The sequence below is a fragment of the Pan paniscus genome, chromosome 22 (assembly GCF_029289425.2).
Source record: "Pan paniscus chromosome 22, NHGRI_mPanPan1-v2.0_pri, whole genome shotgun sequence".
Classification (NCBI taxonomy): domain Eukaryota; kingdom Metazoa; phylum Chordata; class Mammalia; order Primates; family Hominidae; genus Pan; species Pan paniscus.
This window is the reverse complement of record NC_073271.2, coordinates 21,149,870-21,174,028: the sequence shown is the minus strand read 5'-3', so window position 1 is coordinate 21,174,028 and position 24,159 is coordinate 21,149,870.

Here is a 24,159-nt window from a genome sequence, read left to right as displayed (position 1 = left end):
TTTGCAGGGACATAGATGGAGCCAGATGCTATCATCCTCAGCACAGCAATGCAGAAAACCAAACACTGCATGTTCTCACTTATAAGTGGGAGTCGAACAATGAGAACACATGAACACAGGAAGGAGAACAACACACACTGGGGACTAGTGGGAGAGGGGGAGGAGTGAGAGATCATCAGGAAAAACAGCTAATGCATGCCTGGCTTAATACCAAGGTGATGGGTAGATAGGTGCAGCAAGCCACGTGCACATGTTTACCTATGTAACAAACCTGCACATCCTGCACGTGCACCCCAGAACTTAAAATAAAATAAAATTAAAAAAAAAGAATTACCTCAGACTGGGTAATTTATAAAGAAAAGAGGTTTAATTGGCTAATGGTTCTGCAGGCTGTCCAGGAAGCATAGCAGCTTCTGCTTCTGAGGAGGGCCTCAGGAAACTTACAATCATGATTAGGAGAAAGGAAGGCAGGCACATCTTACACTGCCAGAGCAGGAGCAAAGGAGAGAGAAGGAGGTGCTACACACATTTCGAAAACCAGGTCTTGTGATAACTCACTCACTCACTATCATGAGAACAGCACCAAGGAGGAGGTGCTAAACCATTCATGAAGGACCACCCGCATGATCCATTCACCTCCCACCAGGCCCCACCTCCAATATTGGGGATTACAATTCAACATGAGATTTGGGCAGGGACACAGATCCAAACCATATCAGTCATTATCACAGTGTCTGTTATGTTGTTGGAAATAAAGAGAAGTCTAGTAATAATACATTATTGTGGATGTATTTTTATTAGTATGTCATCAAAGTATTATCCTCCATGACTATTAATTGTAAAAAAAATGCAAATGAACAAATTTCACCTTAAAATTGAATGTGTTTATTTTAATTTTAATGGATCTACCATGCCTTATGCACAATGTCTTTCTCTGGTCAATTCAGCAGAATATAATCTCATGACATCAGGGTAATGATGAAATTGTTTTATTGCCAAAAAGATTTTTTTTTTCTGTGAAAATATACAGGGAATGAGGTTTGTATTATTATAAAAAGTCAGCAATGTTTTACTCTTGGCCTAGTTGGAAAAACACAATAGCAGCCATGAAATAAGAGGTAGAGAAGAACTGAGCCTAAAATGCATTTGGTTTATGAAAAAGAGAAATTAATATTTTATTTTCCTGAATGTTGAAAATGTTAAACGTATAACTCCTATTTATTTTTGTGCTTTAAAAAAGCAAAGTACAACATAGTTTTTTTTCCAAGCTGATAGTATTTTTTTCCAAGCTGATAGCCCAAATCTCATGTTGAATTGTAATCCCCCATATTGGAGGTGGGGCCTGGTGGGAGGTGAATGGATCATGCAGGTGGTCCGTGATGAATGGTTTAGCACCTCCTCCTTGGTGCTGTTCTCATGATAATGAGTGAGTGAGTGAGTTATCACAAGACCTGGTGTTTGAAATGTGTGTAGCACCTCCTTCTCTCTCCTTTGCTTCTGCAAAAATAACCATCTAATGATCTGAAAGACTTCTAAAGTATCATCTTCAAATTGTTCTGTTAAACAAGGGGTGAAAGTCCAGGGCTACACATTTGTCAAGTAAATTGGCAGAGCTATTGCAGCAAGGGGATTTGACAGAACCACACATGTGGGTCTTTGCTGATTCAAGTGGCATTTATTGAGTTCAAGTTATTTTTGTTGCTGTTGTTGATTTTTGTACCATTTCACAAAGTCAGTAAGATTTTAAATTAATGTGTAAAACCTGCATAAAGATAATTTTGAACCTTTCAAAGTTTTAGAAAAATAAAACATGTTATAAGTAAATTTTTTCTTCTCTTTCTCTTTCTCAAGACAAATGTCAGCATTGTAAACTGTATCTGTCTCAATAAGTAGTGCAAAAAAGGCTCTATGAGTTGCTGTTTCTCCTTCGTTTTTCTTGTTCTCCACCACTGCTCCCAGAACGCATATCTCCTTCACCTTCTCTCTTGGTTCAATTTTTATTTTTTGGGTTTCACAGAAGCAAGTTTTCAAGTTAGATTGAGTAATAGAAATAAACTAACGAGAACTATGATTAAACAGGAAAACTAGTCTTCATTTTAGTATTGTAGCTTGTGTGTAGTGCTTTGAATGTCTTTTTCTCCCTTTGCTGAATAATCAAAGTTTCTCTGTACTAAGGAAAAGAATATCAACCTCTCATCCAATCTGCAAGAATTTTTGAAATTACTTCTGTCAGTTGATCATATAGTAACTTCAAGAATGTTAGAATCATGTTCTGAGGAGCTGCTTACTCATAAAGAGACAGAATGTAGTCCTAATATTTTACAATGAGCCTAATCTGTCACCCTCCAATTTATTTCTGGATTTTTGTTCAACCCTTTGGGTTAAAACCAAACAAATATCTTGTTCATTATTTATTAATGTAAGAAGTATTTGTTAACCATTACCAGGTACTGATTTGAGCATTGGTGATTAGCAGTGAGCAAATTAGATATAAATTCCTGCTTTTATGAGCCCCACATTTAGGTAGGTTTGAGGTAATAAAAAAGAAATATATATACTCTATTAGGTAGAAGTAAGTGCTAAATGACGCAATACAAGCAGAGAGGGAGCTAGGAAGTGTGACTGTGCGTGTGTGTGAGAGAGAATTAGCAAGTTATGTAGGGCAACTTTGGAAGCCCTCAGTGAAAAAATGACTTCCAGTGGCTATGATAAGGTAAGCCATAAGCGTATTTGGAGAAAGATTTTCAAGCAGAAAGAACAGCAAAGGCAAGAGACTTCAAAGTAGGCAATTTCATTTCATTTCCTGCATGATAGTCCCTGAACTATTTCACAGTCACTATTATATCATCCAGTATTTCCTTTTTTGTTATTGAAGAGCCCAACTGCCTTTCTTTGCTTCATGGATAAAACAATTATGCAAACTTTAATGACATAGTTGCCTCTCTCCTGGGAACAGCCAATGCTTTGCGTTCACCCTCTTTTTCACACTTGCAGGGGATAATACTAAATATTTTATTTTACCTGTTCAGTAGTGACTAAAAGGAATGAATAGATTATTTATGTTTTTGCAGCTTTAAAAATAAGTACAGTTCTGACATGATTAAAAACTTTGCTGAGGCCGGGTGTGGTGGCTCACGCCTGTAATCCCAGCATTTTGGGAGGCCGAGGCAGGCGATCACTTGAGGTCAGGAGTTCAAAACCATCCTGGCCAACATGGAGAAACCCTGTCTCTACTAAAAATACAAAAAATAGCCAGGCATGGTGGCGTGCGCTTGTAATCCCAGCTACCCCAGAGGCTGAGGCAGGAGAATTGCTTGAACCCGGGATATGGAGGTTGCAGTGAGCGGAGATCGTGCCACTGCACTCCACCCTGGTTGACAGAACGAGACTCCATCTCAAAAAAAAAAAAAAAATCATTGGCTCTTCATTTCGCTTTCATATCTGTTTTATTCATTTATCTCTCTTATTCTCCTTCTTATCCCACCTTTCCATCCCCTAAAGAGCCACTAGATTACAGATTCTTCCTAAAAGTTTAATTATTCTATTTTTATCTGAGTAGGGCTGAGGAGGCAAGAATGGAGTGTTGGGCATCTGACAAGATACACTTCCTGCATTTAACCTCTGTCCTTCAATATCTACCTTATTTTGTAACTACCAGCAGAATGGGAAAGGCTGAATAACTAACTGCTAAATTTTAACAAATCTCTGTGAAGTGTCATGTCATTTTTCTCTAAAAGTCAAAGTGATAAAATCACTGAAGCATAGGAAAATGACATTAGAGACATCACCTCTTTTAACTGTATAAATCACTCTCTAGGTTTTAGGTGCTCATTATAAATCTCATCAGTCAGTAATACCTGTTATGTATATAACAGTGAATATATAATTTATCATTCAAATTTGGCTTTTTGTGAGTGACCATGGGCACTATTAAATAAAAATCAGTCTGCAAGGCACGCATGAAGCAGAACTATGCGAAGGAAAACTGAAATTGTGTTTATCCTACTTATAATGATATTTAATAGAGGTAGTTATATAGTCACTAACAGATAAGGTTCTAGAATCACAGGGAACTGGGTTTGTATTCCAGTGTTCAGGAGACAGCTGTTTGACCTTGGGGATATCACTGAACTTCTCTAACTTTATTCCCCAAATCAGCATAGTGTAGCTACCACTGGTTTTAATCTCATAGAACTATTATGAGGATTCATTGAGGTCAAATGTATAAGTTGGTTTCCTTAGATGTTATGTATGTAATGAATTCAAATGTTATGAAAATAGAGGCATAAGATTAGTGAGCCTCTTCATATTTAAAATAACAAAGGAATGTATTAAAATGAATGTAAAAATGACAAAGTAAAATATAAAATGTGTCCACAAATATGATGGTACTAAAAATTGGTTCTAATTTCTTTCTTTTTTTTTTTGAGATGGAGTTTTGCTCTTGTTGCCCAGGCTGGAGTGCAACGGCGCGATCTTGGCTCACTGCAACCTCCGCCTCCCAGGTTCAAGCCATTCTCCTGCCTCAGCTTCCCAAGTAACTGGGATTACAGGCATGTGCCACCATGCCTGGCTAATTCTGTATTTTTAGTAGAGACAGGGTTTGTCCATGTTGGTCAGGCTGGTCTGGAACTCCTGACCTCTGGTGATCTGCCCGCCTGGGCCTCTCAAAGTGCTGGGATTACAGGCTTGAGCCACCATGCCCAGCCTTCTAATTTCTTTATGTATAAGTAAATGACTAGATAGCAGAACTAGAGATAATAATATCTTAATATATGATAGAAATGGCTTTTAGTGCTTTTTCTGTATTAACTAACTTAATCCCTTCAACAACTCTATGAAGAGCTATTCTTGTGGGGAAATTGAGACACAAAGGTATTAAGAAGCCTTTTCTTTTCTTTTCTTTCTCTTTTTTTTTTCTTTTTTAAGACAGGGTCTCACTCTATTGCCCAGGCTGGAGTGCAGAGGCATGATCTCGGCTCACTGCAACCTCCACCTCCCAGGTAAAAGCGATTCTCCTGCCTCAGCCTCCCCAGTAGCTGGGACTACAGGTGCATACTGCCACACCCAGCTAATTTCTGTTATTTTTTTAGTAAAGACAGGGTTTTACCATGTTGGCCAGGCTGGTCTTGAACTCCTGACCTCAGTTGATCCACCCATCTTGGCCTGCCAAAGTGCTGAGATTACAGGCATGAGCCTGGCCAAGGAGGCTTTTCAAGGTCACCTAATAGGTAATTGTCAAAGCAGAGATTTACACCCAGGCGATTTGGTGTCTTAACCTTTAGGATATTCAGACTCTTTACACCCAGGCGATTTGGTGTCTTAACCTTTAGGATATTCAGACTCTTTACACCCAGGCGATTTGGTGTCTTAACCTTTAGGATATTCAGACTCTCGGTATGAATAGAAATGAAACAACTCTATAACAAATTTGGAATTAGAGAAATAAATATTTTTAATCAGTTTTAAAAAGTTCTGACTTCTGCTTACAGTGAAGAAAACCAGATTTATTTTCCAATCTTAAAATAATAGAAAACCAAACAAAATATATGAAACGACGGTTTTTGTTGTTATGCTTTCATTTTTGTTTTTATATTGAACAACGGAAATATGCAGTACAGGAAAGTGATTCCTGAATAAGAGAAAACAAATGAGTTAAGCCCCATCATTGCCTCAGCTTACTGCTTTAATAGAGTTCCCAGGCTTAAATGCAAAGCACAGAGAACTGAACAGAGATTAGTGGTCCTGCTGAGTTGAGGAGACATTTGGAGTTCAGAAGACCAAGGTAGTTAAAATTTATAAGAAAAAATTTGGACAGTAGAGAGATTGACAGCCCTGGATATTTGCAGTGAGGAAAACCTCTTCTTTTTATCCCAATACTGAAATTTGCCTGCATGAGACAGCATTGTCTTAGGTGAAGAAAAAAAGTATTGAAGAGAAATAATGCTTGCAACTCCTCAGAAGAGTTCTATACTGAGTGATATTTTTTGATCATCCTAACAAATTAACAATTCTAACTTAGAAGCAGTTGTTGAAAAGGATCCAACTGGTCCCAGGTATCTTAACTGTGATCTAATGCAAAGCCCGACAATATTTAAAGGACTACAAAAAACATTCAGAAAACAAAAACATAAATTCTACCATGCCCAACACCCAAACAAAAATTGACAGGCATGAAAGGAAGTAGAAAAATATAATCCATAACAGAGAAAAATCAATAAACAGAAATAGGCTTTCAAATGTAAGGTATTATAGAATTAGCAGAAGAGAACACTAAAACATCTATTAGATGTATAATTCATATTTTTAAAAGGTATAAAAATAATGAGTAGTAAGATGTGAAAAGAGTTAAATTGAATTTTTAGAGATAAAATACACTATCTGAAATAAAAAATACATTGGAAGATATTAACAGAAGATTAGAAACTGTAGAATAAAATATCAATAAATATAAATACATAGAAATGTAAATTATTCAGATGAAACACAGAAAGGAAAAACCAACAAATATTAGCAGGGCTTTTATAGGCTACTACTGAGCTACTACTAACAGGTTACTTTTGGGTAAAACAATTTGAGGCAGTTATCAATATACTGAATTGGACAAATAATAGTTAACTGTGAAAATCTAACTGAATTATGTAAAGAGAACAAATATATATATATAAATAAAATTTATTTTAACAAAGTCTATGCAGCAGATTATGGACTCAATTGTTTGCCCTTAAGGTAAGAATGTTGCCATTCTGTTGAGCATAAGAAGGGGGTCTTTACATGGGAATTATATCTTTGTGGGTTTTTAAGTGTTTTTTCTAAATAGTATGTCAGAATAGTGAGGAGTTTTGGATAAAGAGAGTTTAGCTCACAGAAAGATAAAGAGACAGAATTGTCAAAAGGAGGAGGGGAGCTCCGGAAAGGAAAAAAGTTGTAGTTAGCTTTGAGACAGTATTTTGTAGCAAGGCAGTCTTCGAGTCCTGAATGGTTCTTCTTTGTTTTCTAGCCTCAAGATATCAATGCGATAAGCATATCTTGTTTAAATTGTAAAATTTTATAGCAGCAATCTTTTATTCTAGTTTTAAAACAACAGGTGGTTTGAATGATCCCTATAATGTTTAAACATGTTACCAATCAGAGTCCCAGAAAATGTCTTGGCATGGCTTTAAACTTTCTCAGGTTGAGTTTACCGAAAGCCTTAAGGTGCAGGAATTTTCCCTATAGTTTTTAAATGTAAAGCTTACCTGGGTACCTGAAGGCAGCTGGTCAGAGACCATCCCCTCGGGACATGGATTACTCATTGCAGGGACCTGACAAAGGTGTCCCTTCTGATACCCTTAGTGTGAGCATTACAACAAAACCTGAAATGTGAGCACACCCCAGGAAGCACGAGTGTACCCACAAATTGCAAGTGTACCCTACAAAATGTGAGTGGACCCCACAGGGCTCACAGAGCCTAATGAACTGGCTTCCTGAAGAAAAGTTTTCAAGACTTCAACCTAAAAATGGGAGATCTTAAATCCTAGAAAGCAGCCAGAAGATAACTGAGTTCAAGGGACTCTTGTAGGCACCAGGTGTTGGTCCAGATGTGGCTGGGAAGGAGCTTGGGGGCCACTTCTGATCCCATCATTGTCCCCAAAGAAATGTTAACAAAAGTCATGAGATTTGCAGAGGGAAAAGGAGTAGCTTTAATTTCTATATTAAAAAAAAATCTGCAAACTGGGGAAGCAAAGCCTTCAGTGTAAGTGAAATGTGTTCTCTAAAGAGGGTGGGGTGAGGCTGATGTTTATGCCTTACAGGGTCTGTTTTGCATAATTGGGTCATACGTTTTCAGTGGGTTTGGGGAAAATCTATGCATATTTATGAGGGAAGTCAGGCACATGCACAATGGGTAAACAGATATGTAACATACACTCTATGTTCACTTTGGGGTTGAGTTTTAGTATTAAAATGAGGGGGAGTTTAGCTGACTACATTAAAAGGTGAACTACAGAGTTCAAAGCATTTTGTGTACATCCTGTGTAAGGCGGCCGAAACTGGCTTGAGGTTTGTGGTTGTGTATCAGGAAAGAATGTTTGAAGGACCAATACCCTGTCTAATCGGAATTTGTGATGGGACTGCAGAACCGGAGGGGAAACAGTAGGATAAGGGGCAAAGCCTGGGTTGGATAGTCTTTCAATAGAAACTACAAGTCTTTCAATTAGGAGGTTCCAGGTGTCAGCTGAGCTTGTGAGGGTCAGAGGGGACACTCCAGCTGTAGTTGTTTTGACAAGGCTCTTTAGGAACTGGTTTCCGCTTAATTACAGGAAAGAAAATTTCGTGACAGTACTGAGTAACACAGGGATATGTGACCAGTTCCTCACCCTGCCATGACCCTTTGATTCTGTTTGGTTGTGCCTCATGTTAGCCATGAAGAGTTCATCTTGCCTGTCTGTTGGGGTATATTTTAACATGATCAAATAGGAAAGAAAACAGTGTTCCTCAGCTGATGAATGGATAGACAAATTGTAGTGAACTAACCTGCTATTATCTTTTTTTTTTTTTTTTTTTTTTGAGACGGAGTCTAGCTCTGTCGCCCAGGCTGGAGTGCAGTGGCGCAATCTTGGCTCACTGTAATCTCTGCTTCCCAGGTTCAAGTGATTCCCCTGCCTCAGTCTCCCAAGTAGCTGGGATTACAGGCACGCGGCACAATGCCCAGCTAATTTTTTGTATTTTTAGTAGAGACGGGGTTTCACTATGTTGGCCAGGATGGTCTTGATCTCCTGATCTCGTGATGCACCCGCCTCGTGATCCACCCTCCCAAAGTGCTGGGATTACAGGCGTGAGCCACCGTGCCGGGCCCTAACCTGCTATTATCTTAATGTTCATGTGTCCCTAAGATTCATATGTTGAAATCCTCACTCCCAAGGTGATGGTATTAGGAAACTGATCCATCGGGAGGTTACTAGGTGTTTAGGCAGAGCTCTTGTGAATGGGATTAGTGCCCTTGTAAAACAGGGTCTAGGGAGATCCTTACCTCTTCAACCCTGTGAGGTTATAGTGAAAAGGCAGCTGTTTAGGAAGTGAGCCCTTAGTAGACACCAATCTGCAGACACCTTGATCTTGGATTTCCAGCCCTAGAACAGTGAGAAATAAACTTCTCTTGTTTATAAGCAAGCCAGTTTAGAGTATTTTTTTATAGCAGCCCAAACGGGCTAAGCTACCATTCAATGGAATGTTACCAGTGATAAAAAGAGATGAACAAATATAAATATCAACACGGTTAAATTTCAAAAGCATTATAGGAAGTGAAAGAAGTGAAACACAAATGGCTGCAAACTATATGGTTTTGTTTATGTAAAAATATTTTTTACAAGGCAAAACTATTATTTTAGAAAGAATAGAGTTTGCCAGTTTCAGAGAGGTAGGGAAAGCTAATTGACAGGAAAGAGCTAAGTAGTACAATTTTGGGGGTGACGAAGATATTTTGCTAGTATTACTGACCATACATATGTTGAATTTTATACCAAAAATTGGTACATTTTATTCTAAAATTATGGCTGAACAAAGCTGATTTAAAAATTTAGGTAAGCATAATATTAAATATTTGGAGGTGACTAAAGAAATACCTAACCAAAAAACCCATAATAAAATGCAGAAATGAATATATATAGAAAATTAATCATGCTACATACTTGATGAGATTATCACAAGCTAGAATATTTTGATAAGAATTTGAAATTTAAATTATAGTCACGAATAGTAAATATGAAAACATTGCCTATTAAAATATGCTTTTTTAATAGAAAATACCAATGACATTGACCCAAATAAATATATCAGGTCTGAAGTCATCATTTCTCAAATCGTAAATAAAATCATTTAAAAAGTGAAGAAATAAGCTTAAGTAAAAAAGACTTATTAATTAAAAACCCCAAATTGAATGAAATTATGAATTAGCTAAAAGAGAATGTGTGGGCTTCAATGTGCATCATTAATTTTAAGTGAAAATAGAAACATTAAGTGTAATACATCACAGTACAATAAAGTGCCATGAAAATTTCTGTCATTTTGACACATCATTTGAAAATGTAGGCAAAAACATGTGAAAAATTGCTTAAAACTCTTTGCCATCTGGGCAATATCAAACAAATAATACTTTAAAAAAAAGAGTAAAAGGTTAGGATATTTTTTATATGGCTCTGGAATGTATAAGTAAAAATAAATTGGAAGTAAATTGGAGGACATTAATAGAACTATATATTCATTGGCCTTAAAATACAAAAGTGCCAACTAACATCTTAAACTATTGACCTGTATGTCTACCTGAAATCTACAAAATAAAAAGTTGATAAATTTCTAGAGTTGAATCCCAAACACTTATTCAGCATATGTATGGAATAGCCAGGATTGAAGCTGTCTGAGACAGTTAGAGATAGACTCTGCAACAGGCAACTCTAACTACTACACCGCACCAATCAACTTTCGGGAATGCTAATTAGACATGCTTGGCTAAGTTGAACAAAATTCCAACATAAGCTTTTAATGAAAGGCTAAATTTCCTAATACATACTTATTATGTTTCAGATAGGAGAATGGAAATGGGTAAAATATTTTCTATGAAACCCTATTCTTACATATTTTTTGCATATCATGTTCATGGGTTCAATATCTTTCATTCACTACAGTTTTCATATTTGACCACATTTTCCCCAACATTTGTTTATTAAATGGGTAAGAGGAAACACTAGCCTAGTTCATTCTACATTCATTTCTCCTGCACTACTTATACACACAATGAATAGCTAGTAAACTATAGAGCTAAAGTATTAATTTTAAAAGACAGTTTCACTGCATAAGATGCAAGAATCCAATAACTGGTGCCCTAAACATGAGTGGAATATTAGAGAACTAATGAAGAAAAACTTAAAAGTCTACTTTTCTCCGTCAAAGACATTGATGTCAATTTCACCATGCTTTGAAAATTTCATGTTTATTATTTTTCTGATGTTTATATCTTCTCTCTTACTCTGTCCTTGCCTGGATCTCACTAGTCCTTTTCTAATACTTCACACTAGATTGTAAACTTCATGATAGCTAGTGTATCTTATTCATTGCTTTCAGAGAAAATCTTAATAAAATAATATTTTTAATTGATGGTAACAACCAGTGTCTTTAACAAAACTAAGAAATGTGATTTGTTCAAGGGCTATAGCTTTTGTATCAAAGTCTGAATTGTATTCTAAGAAAGTAACTATAATAATCAGATCTAGACTTCTGGATTTGTTCACTAATATGGCACATTTGGTCAATAAAATATTGATTATAGTATTGATTTGAACATTTTGAGAAAGATGATGTAATAAATTAACATTCATTTGAAATGACCATTACTAGGTGTCAATTAAATAATTGCTGATGTATTTACAGAAACAATTAGGAAATATCTTGATATATGAGCAGGCCTTATTTGTGTTAGAAAAGCCACAGATTATAATCCAGTCTGTGAAAGATAATCTAGCAAAAAACAAAACAAAAACAAGAAGAATTCAGAGCTTTACACATTAAAGGTGTAAGCAACATTGTAACTTCTATATCAAGTGTAATAAAGTTCTCATTTCAGGACACATTTCCACATTTCTAAAGAAAGTGGCAATAAAACATCAACAGTTCTTGGATGTTGAAACATAGCCAAAAGCGAGACCATCAGGAGAAGGGCCTAAGAAGAACTAGATTAACAGGAAGAAGGTGAAAAAGTGATAATAAATCTTTTAATCCTGCCACCTACACAGGCGATTATCCACCTACCAGAGGTGAGAGCATATCCTACTAGGTCACTAACAGCAGCAAAGTCTCTGAAGAAGGTGAGAATGAATGACTAAAAGCATCATTTTCAGAAATTTGGAACTTCAACCCTCATCAAACTATTTAATAAGACTTCCCATTTAATTCATTTTAATAATATCAGTGCTAAAAGTATTTTGTAGCAGGTTGTCTTATTACAGAAACTGTCTCAATCATACAAAACCTTTTTCCCCCCTTTGGAGCAGAGCTTCAATCAACTTCTGGACATCTGCAGTCAAACCTACTTCAGGATTCAAGAATGAGACATTCACCATACCCTACATATTAAACAGACATTCACCATATCCTACATATTAAACAGATGTGCCTTCCCTTTGCTGCAGAAGGGCCCATCCGGCTTTTGACTAAGTAGATTCAATACTAATATGGTTATTTGACCAATCTCTGCATTTTGAGGGGAGAGGGAAGACTCATTCTCCAGGATGTATAAGAAACCATCATCTAGTGCTCAGAGATGACGTTGAGAAGACGTCAGTGACAAACATCTGGCTCATTAAAAATGTTTGATCTAGTTTGTATATTTGCCTCTGCCCAAATCTCGTGTTGAGTTGTAATCCCCAATGTCAAAGATGGGGCCTGATGGGAGGTGTCTGGATTATGAGGGCATGAATGGTTTAGTATCATCCTATTGGTGCTGTTCACCTGAGAGTGAGTGAGTTCTCAAGAGATCTGGTCATTTAAAAGTGTGTGGCACCTCCTCTCGCACTCTCTCTCTCGTGCTCCTGCTCTGAGTCTCTTTCTTCTTCCCCTGCTGGACACTTGCTTCCACTTCTCCTGCCCTTGGACATCACACTCCAAGTTCCACAGCGTTTGGACTCTGAGACTTGCACCAGCAGCTTCCTGGGGGCTCTGGGGCCTTTTGGCCGCAGACTAAAGGCTACACTGTCATCCTCCCTGGTTTTGAGGCTTTGGGCTGTGCTACTACCAGCTTATCTCTTTCCCCAGTTTGCAGACGGCCTATCATGGGACTTCACCTTGTAATTGTGTGAGCCAGTTCTCCCTAATTAACTCTCTTTTATATATACACACATCCTATTGGTTCTGTGTCTCTGGAGAACCCTGACTAATACATTGTTCAAAATCAGCTGACTTTTCCACAACATTTTCCCTCAATGTTAGTCCCCTTGAAGGGGACCGAGAGGTTTGCAATAAGCGTTGTTCTGCTTCGCCCTATTTCAAAATGTTACTTAGAAAATAGATTTGGAATTAGGCTGGTGAATGCAAGCCCTTATATCTGTGATGTCCAGGGATCATGCTATTAATAACATTTTCAAAGTATCTATGAACCAAAACAAGCTTGAAGGAGAAAGCAGTTTTTTAAAATTATGTCAATATACATATAATTTGTTCTCATATTCTCTTGCCAGCTATTACTGAATATCTTCCAGGAACTGCACTAGGATGGGACATTGGAGCTGAAAGAGAATCAAGCACTCTGGCTCTCAAGGAACTCCCAGACTAATCAGATTTATTTATTTTAGAGACAAACTCTTGCTCTGTTGCCCAGGCTGGAGTACAAGGGTGCGATCACAGCTCATTGCGACCTCAAACTCCTTGGCTCAAGTGATCCTCCTGCCTCAGCCTCCTGAGTGGCTTGGATTACAGAAACATGCCACCACACCAAGCTAAGCTAATACAATTTAGACAATTGAACTCTTGGTGGTGGTGCATCTTGCTGGGGGCCATACAGTTTATATGTCTATTCCCATGTATGCTTATATGTGATGCCAACCCATGAGAGGAGTCACTACCTGCTGAGCTGTGCAGACTCATTCTTTCCAAAGTGAAGGGTAAGAATATGGATGAACTTCTCAGTTCAGACTCTTCATTCTTCTCTCTCTGATTACTCACTTATATAAACTATCGCCATCGAAGAAATCTAACTTTACAAAAGTGGTGGACAAATTTGGATTCAATATAAGCATTAAAATTGATCTAAAAGTAAAAGTAATGCAGATGACTTTTTAAAATGATAAATCACTTTTTCTCATGTAGCTCAGATTTGTTTAATGGTATGAGGAAAAAAGAATAGCAAATTTGAGAACTGGAGCCCCAATACCTCCTAAAAGATCCATGTGCTATGATAAAGCAACCTGTTCATGGCCATTCTCAGATTGCATATGCATAGAAAATACTAAACAGACTCTCAAGCTTGGAAGATGGGTGACTCTCTTCCACATAGTACAATTATGTTTACTTATTGGAGTGTAAACTTTAAGGGAGCAGAAATCATATCATTTGTTTGATTCTATATTTTTAACTTCTATGACAGCGGAATCTAAAATATACTGTTGACAGATTGATTGACTGACATATAGGAGGATCTGTAGACCAAAGTAGTTAAAAAAAAAGAGATTTAATAAATTATTTAACTCCTTCTTTCTATCAAAGAGATAGTAAGAGCTGGGGGTAAAAGGAGACAGAAAAAATATGAAGCTACTGTACTAAAAAGAAAATGTAAACAGCCAACACAAAATTGATCAATGAAAGGTGAAGCAGTCACGTGCAACACGGCACAGAACTAAGGTAGCTTTAGAGAAGTATATGTGAAGAATAAAAACAGGAAGTATAGGAGCATGGAAAATTTATAATATACACACAAAATGTGCATAAAAGTCTATTTAAGTAATGCAGGCTGGGCACGGTGGCTTACGCCTGTAATCCCAGCACATGGGAGGCTGAGGAAGGTGGGTGATTTGAGGTCAGAAGTTCGAGACCAGCCTGGCCAACATGGTGAAACCCTGGGTCTACTAAAAATACAAAAAAATGAGCAGGGCATGGTGGCACACACCTGTAATCCCAGCTACTTAGGAAGCTGAGGCGTAAGCATCACTTGAACCCAGGAGGTGGAGGTTGCAGTGAGCCAAGATCGTGCCACTGTGGTCCAGTCTGAGTGACAGAGTGAGACCCCGTCTCAAAAAAAAAAAAAAAAAAAAGAAAGAAGTAATACAAAGGCTTTGGCATAGATAGGCTGACACTCTTTGCCAACATCAATTCATGTGATGATTTATACCACAGTCAAAGCTCTTGTCTATGAATCCATCAGCTCCTCTACTACAAATAATTTCTAACAAGCATCACAAAAATCTTGATCCAAAAGAATAAGTAATAAAGTATTATCTTACTTTGTAAAAACTAACCAGAAAGCCAACAAAAATGATATGCGAGACCAAGAAACAAAGGTGTGATTATGTGATTGTAAAAAGGCCCCTTTACCTGTAATCCCTGTTCCTTTGCCAAAGTGATTTTGTATCTACTTCCAAGGGGAGGTATAGCCAATTTTTCTTTCCTGAATTTGAACTGAACTTTTGCCTTATTTGGCCAGAATTATGTGGCATACACGATGCTTTTCCAGTTCTGAGCCTAGACATTAAGAGACAACACACACCTCTTTTCTCTGGAAACCATGCAGAGCTACCCTGAGCTAGATGGGGGACAATGAAAGATATGAGAGACCAGTGGACCATGTTCCCAGCCGATCCCTCTGAAGAGGACTTGGCTTGCTGGCTGGCTGCTGGAGGCACTTGTATACATGAGGAGCCCAGCCAAAATTAGAACTGCACAACCCAGATGGCTGGCTTGTTAAGAAGCAAAAGCTATCTTTGCTACACGGTTTGTAAATACACTAGTATTTAAAATTTATAGATTTGTTTACCTCATCCCCCACCAAAAATAAATTCTGAGATTCTTCTACTTGCCAATTAGAATGAGAATTAATAAAATTGTTGAATACAGGATCACTATAAACTAGGCTATAAACTAGTACTAAATAAAAAAGAAAATTTGTTCTAAGAAAAATATACTATTTAATATAGAAACAAAATACAAAGTAACAGCATAAATCAAACATTTACTGGAAAAGTTATTCCACGTTCATAAACTTTTGAAGGAATCAATGTCATAATGATGTCAATGTTCCCTCAATTAATCCATACATTTAATTTAATGTATATTCATACATTCAATTATAATTCCATCAGAATTTTTTAAGGCACTTAGCAAGCCGATTCTAAAATGTATGTAGAAGTAAGGAGGCCTGAGAGTAATTCAAAAGCGAAGAAGCCTCAGAATAATTAAATCAATGTTTAAGAAGCTAAAAAAGGTGGAGGCTACCCAGGTAGCTTAACTCATCATGAAGTTATGCGAATATACAAAGAGAACGGTAATGTTATTGCCAGAATAGACAAATAGACTCAAAGAATAGACAGTCTGGGAAAGATCATTGCATGTATGAGAAAAGTGATGTTAGAAAACAATGAGGTAAAAAGGAACCATTCAATCAATGATAACGAACAATAGGCTACCCGTACTAAAACAAAACAAAACAAAATGATCCCTGAAGTCCGACCATATATAAAAATAATTTCCTTGCATACAAAAGACAAAACTTTAAAACCTTTAGAGAAATTTTAGAGGAAAATATTCTTGTGGTCTTAGAATAGAGAATAATTTCTTACATGATATTTTAAAAATTTCAACTCATAAAGAATTGTGTAAATGCTCCTACTAATGCAAAGTCCCCATAAAATCAGTGCAGAGACAAGTTTAGGTGGGAATATATGTAATAAATATAGATATCCATAATTAATGGCCATAGTAAGACCACTATGAAGCAATAAGGAAAAGATAAACAGTATGGAAATATTAGCAAAGTATATGAATTAAACATTCACAAGCAAAGAAGCCTAAATGACCAATAAACATAACAACTCACACTCATTTCATCATTATTAATATTATTATTTGAGACAGGGTCTTGCTCTGTTGCCCAGGGTGGAGTACAGTGGTGTGATCATAGCTCACTGCAGCCTCAAACCTGGGGGCTCAAGTGATCATCCAGTCTCAGTCTCCAGAGTAGCTGGGACCATAGGTATGCACCACTATGCCTGACTCATTTTACTGTTAATGAGGAAAATGGAAAAATAAAATTCTTTACCAGATTTGACTACCTTGGTAAGTATGTGGAGCAGTGGAGACATTTATATACTATTAGGTGATGCAAAAGTAACTGCGGTTTTTGTCATTAAAAGTAATGGCAAAACTGCATTACTTTTGCACCAACCTAATACTATAAGTAGTACTGAAAATTGTACATCAACATTAGAGAGCAATTGAGCATTATGTAACAAAGCTAAATAGCTTATTTCTTATGGCAAAAGCTATTTTACGTTAGGTTTATGTTCAAGAATGCGTATTGTTCTACAGCAGGTTTATTGCTATATTGTAATTTTTAGTAATTGTAAAAGTTTAAGTTAGGACAAAACCAATATCTATTTGTGAAAAAAATATATGCGGTTAAAAATGGTCAATTTGCCAGGCACAATGGCTCATGCCTGTGTTCCCAGCACTTTGGGAGGTGAAGGAGGGTGGATCAACTAAGGTCAGGAGTTCCAGACCAGACTGGCCAACATGGTGAAACCCCATCTTTACTAAAAACATACAAAAATTAACGGGGTGTGGTGGCACACTTCTGTAATCCCAGCTACTCAGGAGGCTGAGGTAGGAGAATCGCTTGAACCTGGGAAGTGGAGGTTGCAGTGAGCCAAGGTTGCACCACTGCACTGCAGCCTGGGAGACAAAGCAAAACTCCATCTCAAAAAAAAAAAAAAAAAAAAAAAAAAAAAGTGGTCAATTTAAACGGAATATTTAGAATAATGAAAATGTATACAATATTATTACATAAATTAGCATCATTACATATCATAAACAACCCTCATCATTATCGTGATACTCTGTGTGGGAATTTTCAAAATAGGTAAACAGTACTATAAGTTGCATATGGGCATAGCCAGATGTAAAAGTGCACATACACATCTGAATAATGACTAAGAAGTTAAAGAATGTTTTCCCTTGGTGGTGAAGGAAAGTGAGCAGAGTAGGAGGAGTACACAGAAAGCTATAATTGTGATTTTAATTTTAACTTACTAAACTTGAAGGTGAGTGTGTGTTCAATAGATTATTGTTTAAATTTTGTAGTATTTTTAAAAATAGACATTTTTCTTTTTCTTTCTTTCTTTTTTTTTTTGGAGACGGAGTTTGCTCTTGTTGCCCAAGCTGGAGTGCAATGGCATGATCTCGGCTCACTGCAACCTCCGCCTCCCAGGTTCCAGCGATTCTCCTGCCTCAGCCTCCTGAGTAGCTGAGATTACAGGCACGTGCCACCACACTGGGCTAATTTTTTGTATTTTTAGTAGAAACAGTGTTTCAACATGTTAGCCAGGCTGGTCTTGAACTCCTGACCTCAGGTGATCCACCTGCTTTGGCCTCCCAAAGTGGTGGGATTACAGGCGTGAGTCACTTTGCCCGACCAAAAATAGACTTTGTTTCTTAGAGCAGTTTTAGGTTCACAGCAAAATTGAGCAGAAGATACAAAGAGGTCTCATATATGCCCTCCCTTCACACATGCACAACCTCTTCCATTATTAACATCTCCCATCAAAATGGTACCTTGGTTATAACTGTTGAACCTACAATGTCACCTCATTAGCACCCAAAGCCCACAATTTACATTAGGGCTCACTCCTGATACTGAACATTTTCTGGATTTGGACAAATATAAAATGACATTTATCCACCATTGTAGTATCATAGAGTAGTTTCACTGCACTAAAAATCCTCTGTGCTTCATCCATGTATCCCTTTCTTTCCTAATTCCTGGACTAGAAATAGCTAATCTTTTTACTATCTCCATAATTTTTCCTGTTTCAGTGTCACATAGTTGGAATCATACAGTATACAGCCTTTGCAAATTGACTTCTTTCACCTAGTAATATACGTTTAAGTTTCCTCCATGTCTTTTTATGGCTTGATAGCTCATTTCATTTTAGTGGTGAACAATGCTCCATTTCATGGATTTACCAGTTTATTCATCCACTTATTTACTGAAGGACATCTTGGTTGCTTCAAAGTTTTGGCAATTATGAATAAAGATATGAAAAATCATATGTAGGTTTTTGTGCACATTTTATGCAGCTCCTTTGGGTAAATACAAATAAGTGTGATTGCTATATCATATGGTTAAAGTATGTTTTGTTTTGTAAGAGACTACCAAACTGTCTTGCAAAGTGACTATGCCATTTGCATTCCCATCATCAATGAATGCTCTTGTTGCTTCACATCCTCACCAGCATTTGCTGTTGCTCTGGATTTTGCCCATTTGAACAGGTATGCAGTGGTACCTTGTTTTAGCTTGCATTTCCTAAATGACATATGATGTGGAGCATCTTTTTATATGTTTGCAATATATTTTTTATTATCTTTTGTCTAAAATATGTCATAAACATTTTAAGAGGCAGGGTGTTGTGGCTCATGCCTGTAATACTGCAATTTGGGAGGCCAAGGCAGGAGGATCTCTTGAGATCACTAGTTCAAGACCAGCCTGGGCAAGAGAGCAAGACTCCGTCTATACAAAAATTTAAAAAATTAGCCATGTACGGTGGTGTTTACTTGTAGTCTCAGCAACATGGGAGGCTGAGGCAGGAGGATCACTTGAGACTAGGAGGTTGAGGCTGAAGTGGGCTGTGATCACACCACTGCATTCAAGCCTGGGTGATAGAGACCCTGTCTCTAGAAGAAAACAAAAAGATCTAGAAGTATTCATATATTAAATCTTTGGAAAGAGCAGGGCTAAACTAATGTCCTAGAACAGGGGTCCCCAACCCCTGGGCCATGGACCACTACCAGTCTGTTAGGAACCGGGCCACGTAGCCGGAGGTGAGCAGCAGGTAAGCAAGTGAAGCTTCATCTGTATTTAGAGCCACTCCCATCACTCCCATTACTGCCTGATCTCCACCTCCTGTCAGATCATCAGCAGCATTAGATTATCATAGGAGCACAAAGTCTACTGTGAACCGTGCATGCGAGGGATCTAGGTTGTGTGCTACTTGGGAGAATCTAATGCTTAATGATCTGTCACTGTCTCCCATCATCCGCAGATGGGACCACCTAGTTTCAGGAAAACCACCTCAGGGCTCCCACGGACTCTACCTTATGGTGAGTTGTACAATTATTTTATTATATATTACAATGTAATAATAATAGAAATAAAGTGCACAATAAATATAATGTGCTGGAATCATCCTGAAACCACCCCCTCTCCCCGCTCCCAGTCAGTGAAAAAATGGTCTTCCACGAAACCTGTCCCTGGCACCAAAAACGTTGGGGACTCCTGCCCTAGTATCAAAGGATCTCTATGACAGATAACTGTGAACAGATATATGGAGAAGTAGGGGCACTGCATGTTTAGAACAGGCTCAGGAATCTCATCATTTCATTCAGAGTAGTTTTTAGAAACAGGGTTTATACAAAAATTAGCTGGGCATAGTGGTGCACACCTGTAGTCCCAGCTACTTGGGAGGCTAAGGCAGGAGAATCGCTTGAACCTGGGAGGTAGAGGTTGCAGTGAACCGAGACTGGGCCACTGCACTCCAGCCTGGGCAACAGAGCGAGACTCTATCTCAAAAAAAAAAAAAGAAAAAAAAAAAAAGAAACAGGGTTTATACATATTATTTTGTGGAGTCTTAGACACCTACTATAAGTAGAGAGTAATGTAGGGGCACCAGAGTGTCAACACAGCCCTCCTGCTTCACAAGGTGACCCGCTGCTACATGATGAGAGTAGGATGGAGCACTTCAGTAAAAAGCTACAACATTAAAACATGGCTCCTTAACATTTCAGCAGTCCTAAATAAGGGTGAGAAACTTGCACTATCTGCAATTGTCCCCTAATTTAAATATGAATAACGTAAAACGTGTCACATCTAGGGAAATTAAAATGGAATGCAAGAACAACGTTTTTAGAACTCTGGAAATGTTTTTGAACAGAAGTCTATAAGGGTGAAGTAGATGAGGTGGGAAATATATAGGGAAAGTATTTTTAGTTAAAGGCTAAAGGCTCTTTTATTATCTTCAGACTACTGGGAGTTACAAGTCCTTAAATGAAAGCTGGGAAAATGAGGCATACAATATAACATTTCTTGGTATTCTAGGAATGAATAAGTACAAAAGAGAGTATGATGAAGAATTTCCTAAGCTTCCCTTATACTGCTGTCTATCCCCTTCCTACAGCATTGATCTCCAAAGCCAGCACTAGTTTTTCCAGTTATTGATTATTTTAAATATTGCACTAGAAGAGGCCAGAATCTACTTAGTATTATTTTTTTGTTCACTAGTTTATACTATTTTCGTTAGTACCTTAACTTACTTTTTTCACCCTTCATTTACATACACTTACACAGGCCTTTTTGTAAATTTGAAAAGAAAATAGATGAACACAAGTTAATCGACAGGTTCAAGTTTGGAAATCAAAATTATTTTATTTTAAATCCCAATTATAATATTACAGATTACATTCTGTATCCCACAAGGAGGAATTAAATTTGTCTACCCTATGTAGAACTGGCGGAAGCCGTTCATGAACGCTTGACATTAATTGAGGTCAGGGTTGGTGGTTAGTGTTTATCCTCGGTATTGGTTATAGTCTCTAGTATAGAAAATTTAAACTATTTCATTACAATTATTTGGGTTGCAAGTTGATAAACCCAACTTAAAATTTCTTAAGAAGAAAAAAAATAAAAGCTTTTTGTTGCCTTATGCTTGTTAAGTCCAAATGAAGGGAACAGTGTTCAACGCAGTTGGATATGAATAGACTTGAATCGTCTGGTTGGGGAACCATGAATGGCAGGCATGATAGGGCTGCTTGTTGAAAAGCCTTCCCAGAACCACAGTAAATGGACTGGAGATCCTCTCACCCCAAAACAGAGAAATTGAGCAAACAAAAATAGTAGACAACAAATTATCTAACCTGTTGAGCATGTCTTTTTATTTTGATACCTTTACAATTTGTGGGCTTCCTGACACCGGAGGAGACTGTTCCCCCAGAGTTAGCTAAATCCTAGAGATAGCAAACAACTCACCAGGAGTGAATCTTTCTTAGGCAAATTAACCAATCCAGAGCTCACTCACTGCCATGAAGCTCTTACGCTCCAGGCCAATATTTCCCTGCCCTAATCACTCCATTGCCGGGTACTAGACAACTCAGGAAACCCCTACAATCTAGAGTACACTGAAATTGTTCACACTTGCCAGTTCTAAGTTGTTTATCCTGCCTTGCTCACTAAAGCTCTGACTCACATTTTCTGCTTGCTCCCTCTGCCTCCTGGCTGACCTGGTGTTTCTGCCTATAGCCCTGCATGTGTGCACTGACTCCTGCTTCTAGAGTTCTGTGCATATAAACTTCTTCCTTCGTGCCAGTCATTTCTGTGTCTGCATGTTTTACTAGACCTGATGAATACAAATCTTGGGTGCATTTTAAAATACAATCTAGTATACTTATACCTTGGAAATCAAATTAATTAACCAATTAATTAAATTAATTTACTAATTTATTAACCAATTAATTTACAAAGTAACCAATTAATTAAATTAATTTACTAATGTGTTTATTTTGAATTTTAAATTAATTATAATTAATTTATCAATGTATTATGCAGTTGATACTTGTTAAGTACTTAGTTTGTCCTAATGCAAATATTATTATTTCTTTAACTTAGGTACTAAAAACCAACTATTAGTTCAGGTTCTTCAAATTACACTTTTCCTTCATTATCTCTGAGTACCCTCTCTCATAGCATCTTGAAATTTACAAGGTATTTCAAGACTTTGGAAATTGTAGTATATAAATCAAGTATATAAATCAAGAAAGAGAGGGAGGAGTAGAAAGACACTCAAAGTCAATAGATTAATCAAATATTTTATTTTTTTATTTTTACATTTTCTTAGTTTCAACTCAGAAATAAGGAGTTATAGATCACTTGAGTTTTTTTCAATACATATATTTTAAGACTTGAATCAGATTTCATGTTTTTTTTTACTTTGCTTTTTACCCACAATTTTATTTATTTTTAAAAATGTTTTCATTTTAACTTTTCGTGGACATATAACACCCACAAGTTTATTTTCACATATGTGATAAACATTCTAAAACACACATTCCAAATAATTCAAAAATTGGATCAAGAAAAATATAATATTCTTATAAAACCTAATAATAAAAATAGACCATGGTAAAGAAGCAAACACAGGCTGGGCATGGTGGCTTATGCCTGTAATCCCAGCACTTTGGGAGGCCGAGGGGGGTGGATCACAAAGTCAGGAGATCGAGACCATCCTGGCTAACACGGTGAAACCCCGTCTCTACTAAAAATACAAAAAATTAGCTGGACGTGGTGGCAGGTGCCTGTAGTCCTAGCTACTTCGGAGGCTGAGGCAGGAGAATGTCGTGAACCCCGGAGGCAGAGCTTGCAGTGAGCCTAGATCGCGCCACTGCACTCCAGCCTGGGGGACAGAGCGAGACTCCGTCTCAAAAAAAAAAAAAAAAAAAAAAAAGAAGCAAACACAAATGGAAAGAATATTCATCAAAAGTTATAGAGAGATTAATTTTGAACATGCTTTACTGGAAGTGAGTTTTTAATCTGAATTTAAGGACCAAGGCCATGAGTTTATAAAAAGTTTGGGTAAGGTGTGTCAGTTTGGAACTAAACAGAAAATTAAGTGCTCTCCCTGCATTCCAACTTCGACTCAAATCCCTTTTATCACAATGAAGAAAGCACAGGAAAATTTTATGAGAGAAATGATTTTGTAGACATAAGTTTTAAACAGTTTTAGTTTATATTTTAAAGTAAAGGCAACCATAAAGACAAGGAACTTATTAATAGTTCAATGAGTTTGGGATACACCTCCCAACTGATTAGATGATATTGTTGTGGGTCACATTTAGAGAGAGAACAAATAAGAGGTCTTGCAGAAATCTTGCAGTGGGATAAGTGGCTTCAACAAAGTGAACATATAAACTCAATGTAATTATCAGGCCACTGAGAAGTAGAAGTCCCTTTATGGTGTCTCCAAAAATCAGGGGCCTTGGAAGTATTGTGAAAATTAGAAAGACATTAAACCATCTTCCCTTAAAACAAGGTGTTATAATAAGTCAAACATAAGACACAAATATTTGTGGAGATATGCATAAACTCTAGTAAGTAGAATTAGACTTTGCTTACCAAAGTCATCTAATTTTGTGGTCTACCATTGCAACATTTTTGGGAGACCATTATCAAGGAAATTCTAAGTGTGTATCTATGTAGAGAGACTACAGCAGTAGAAATAAAACTCCAGTGAACTACTGAAACCAAAAAGTTAAGGAGATGATATTGATCGTTTAATTAAATAAATCAGCCCTATGGATTGAAAATGAGTTTTTAGAACTGCACCTTGCAACACAGTCGCACATACTTTAATGAGGTAAAGACACCCAGGGAGAGAACTTGGC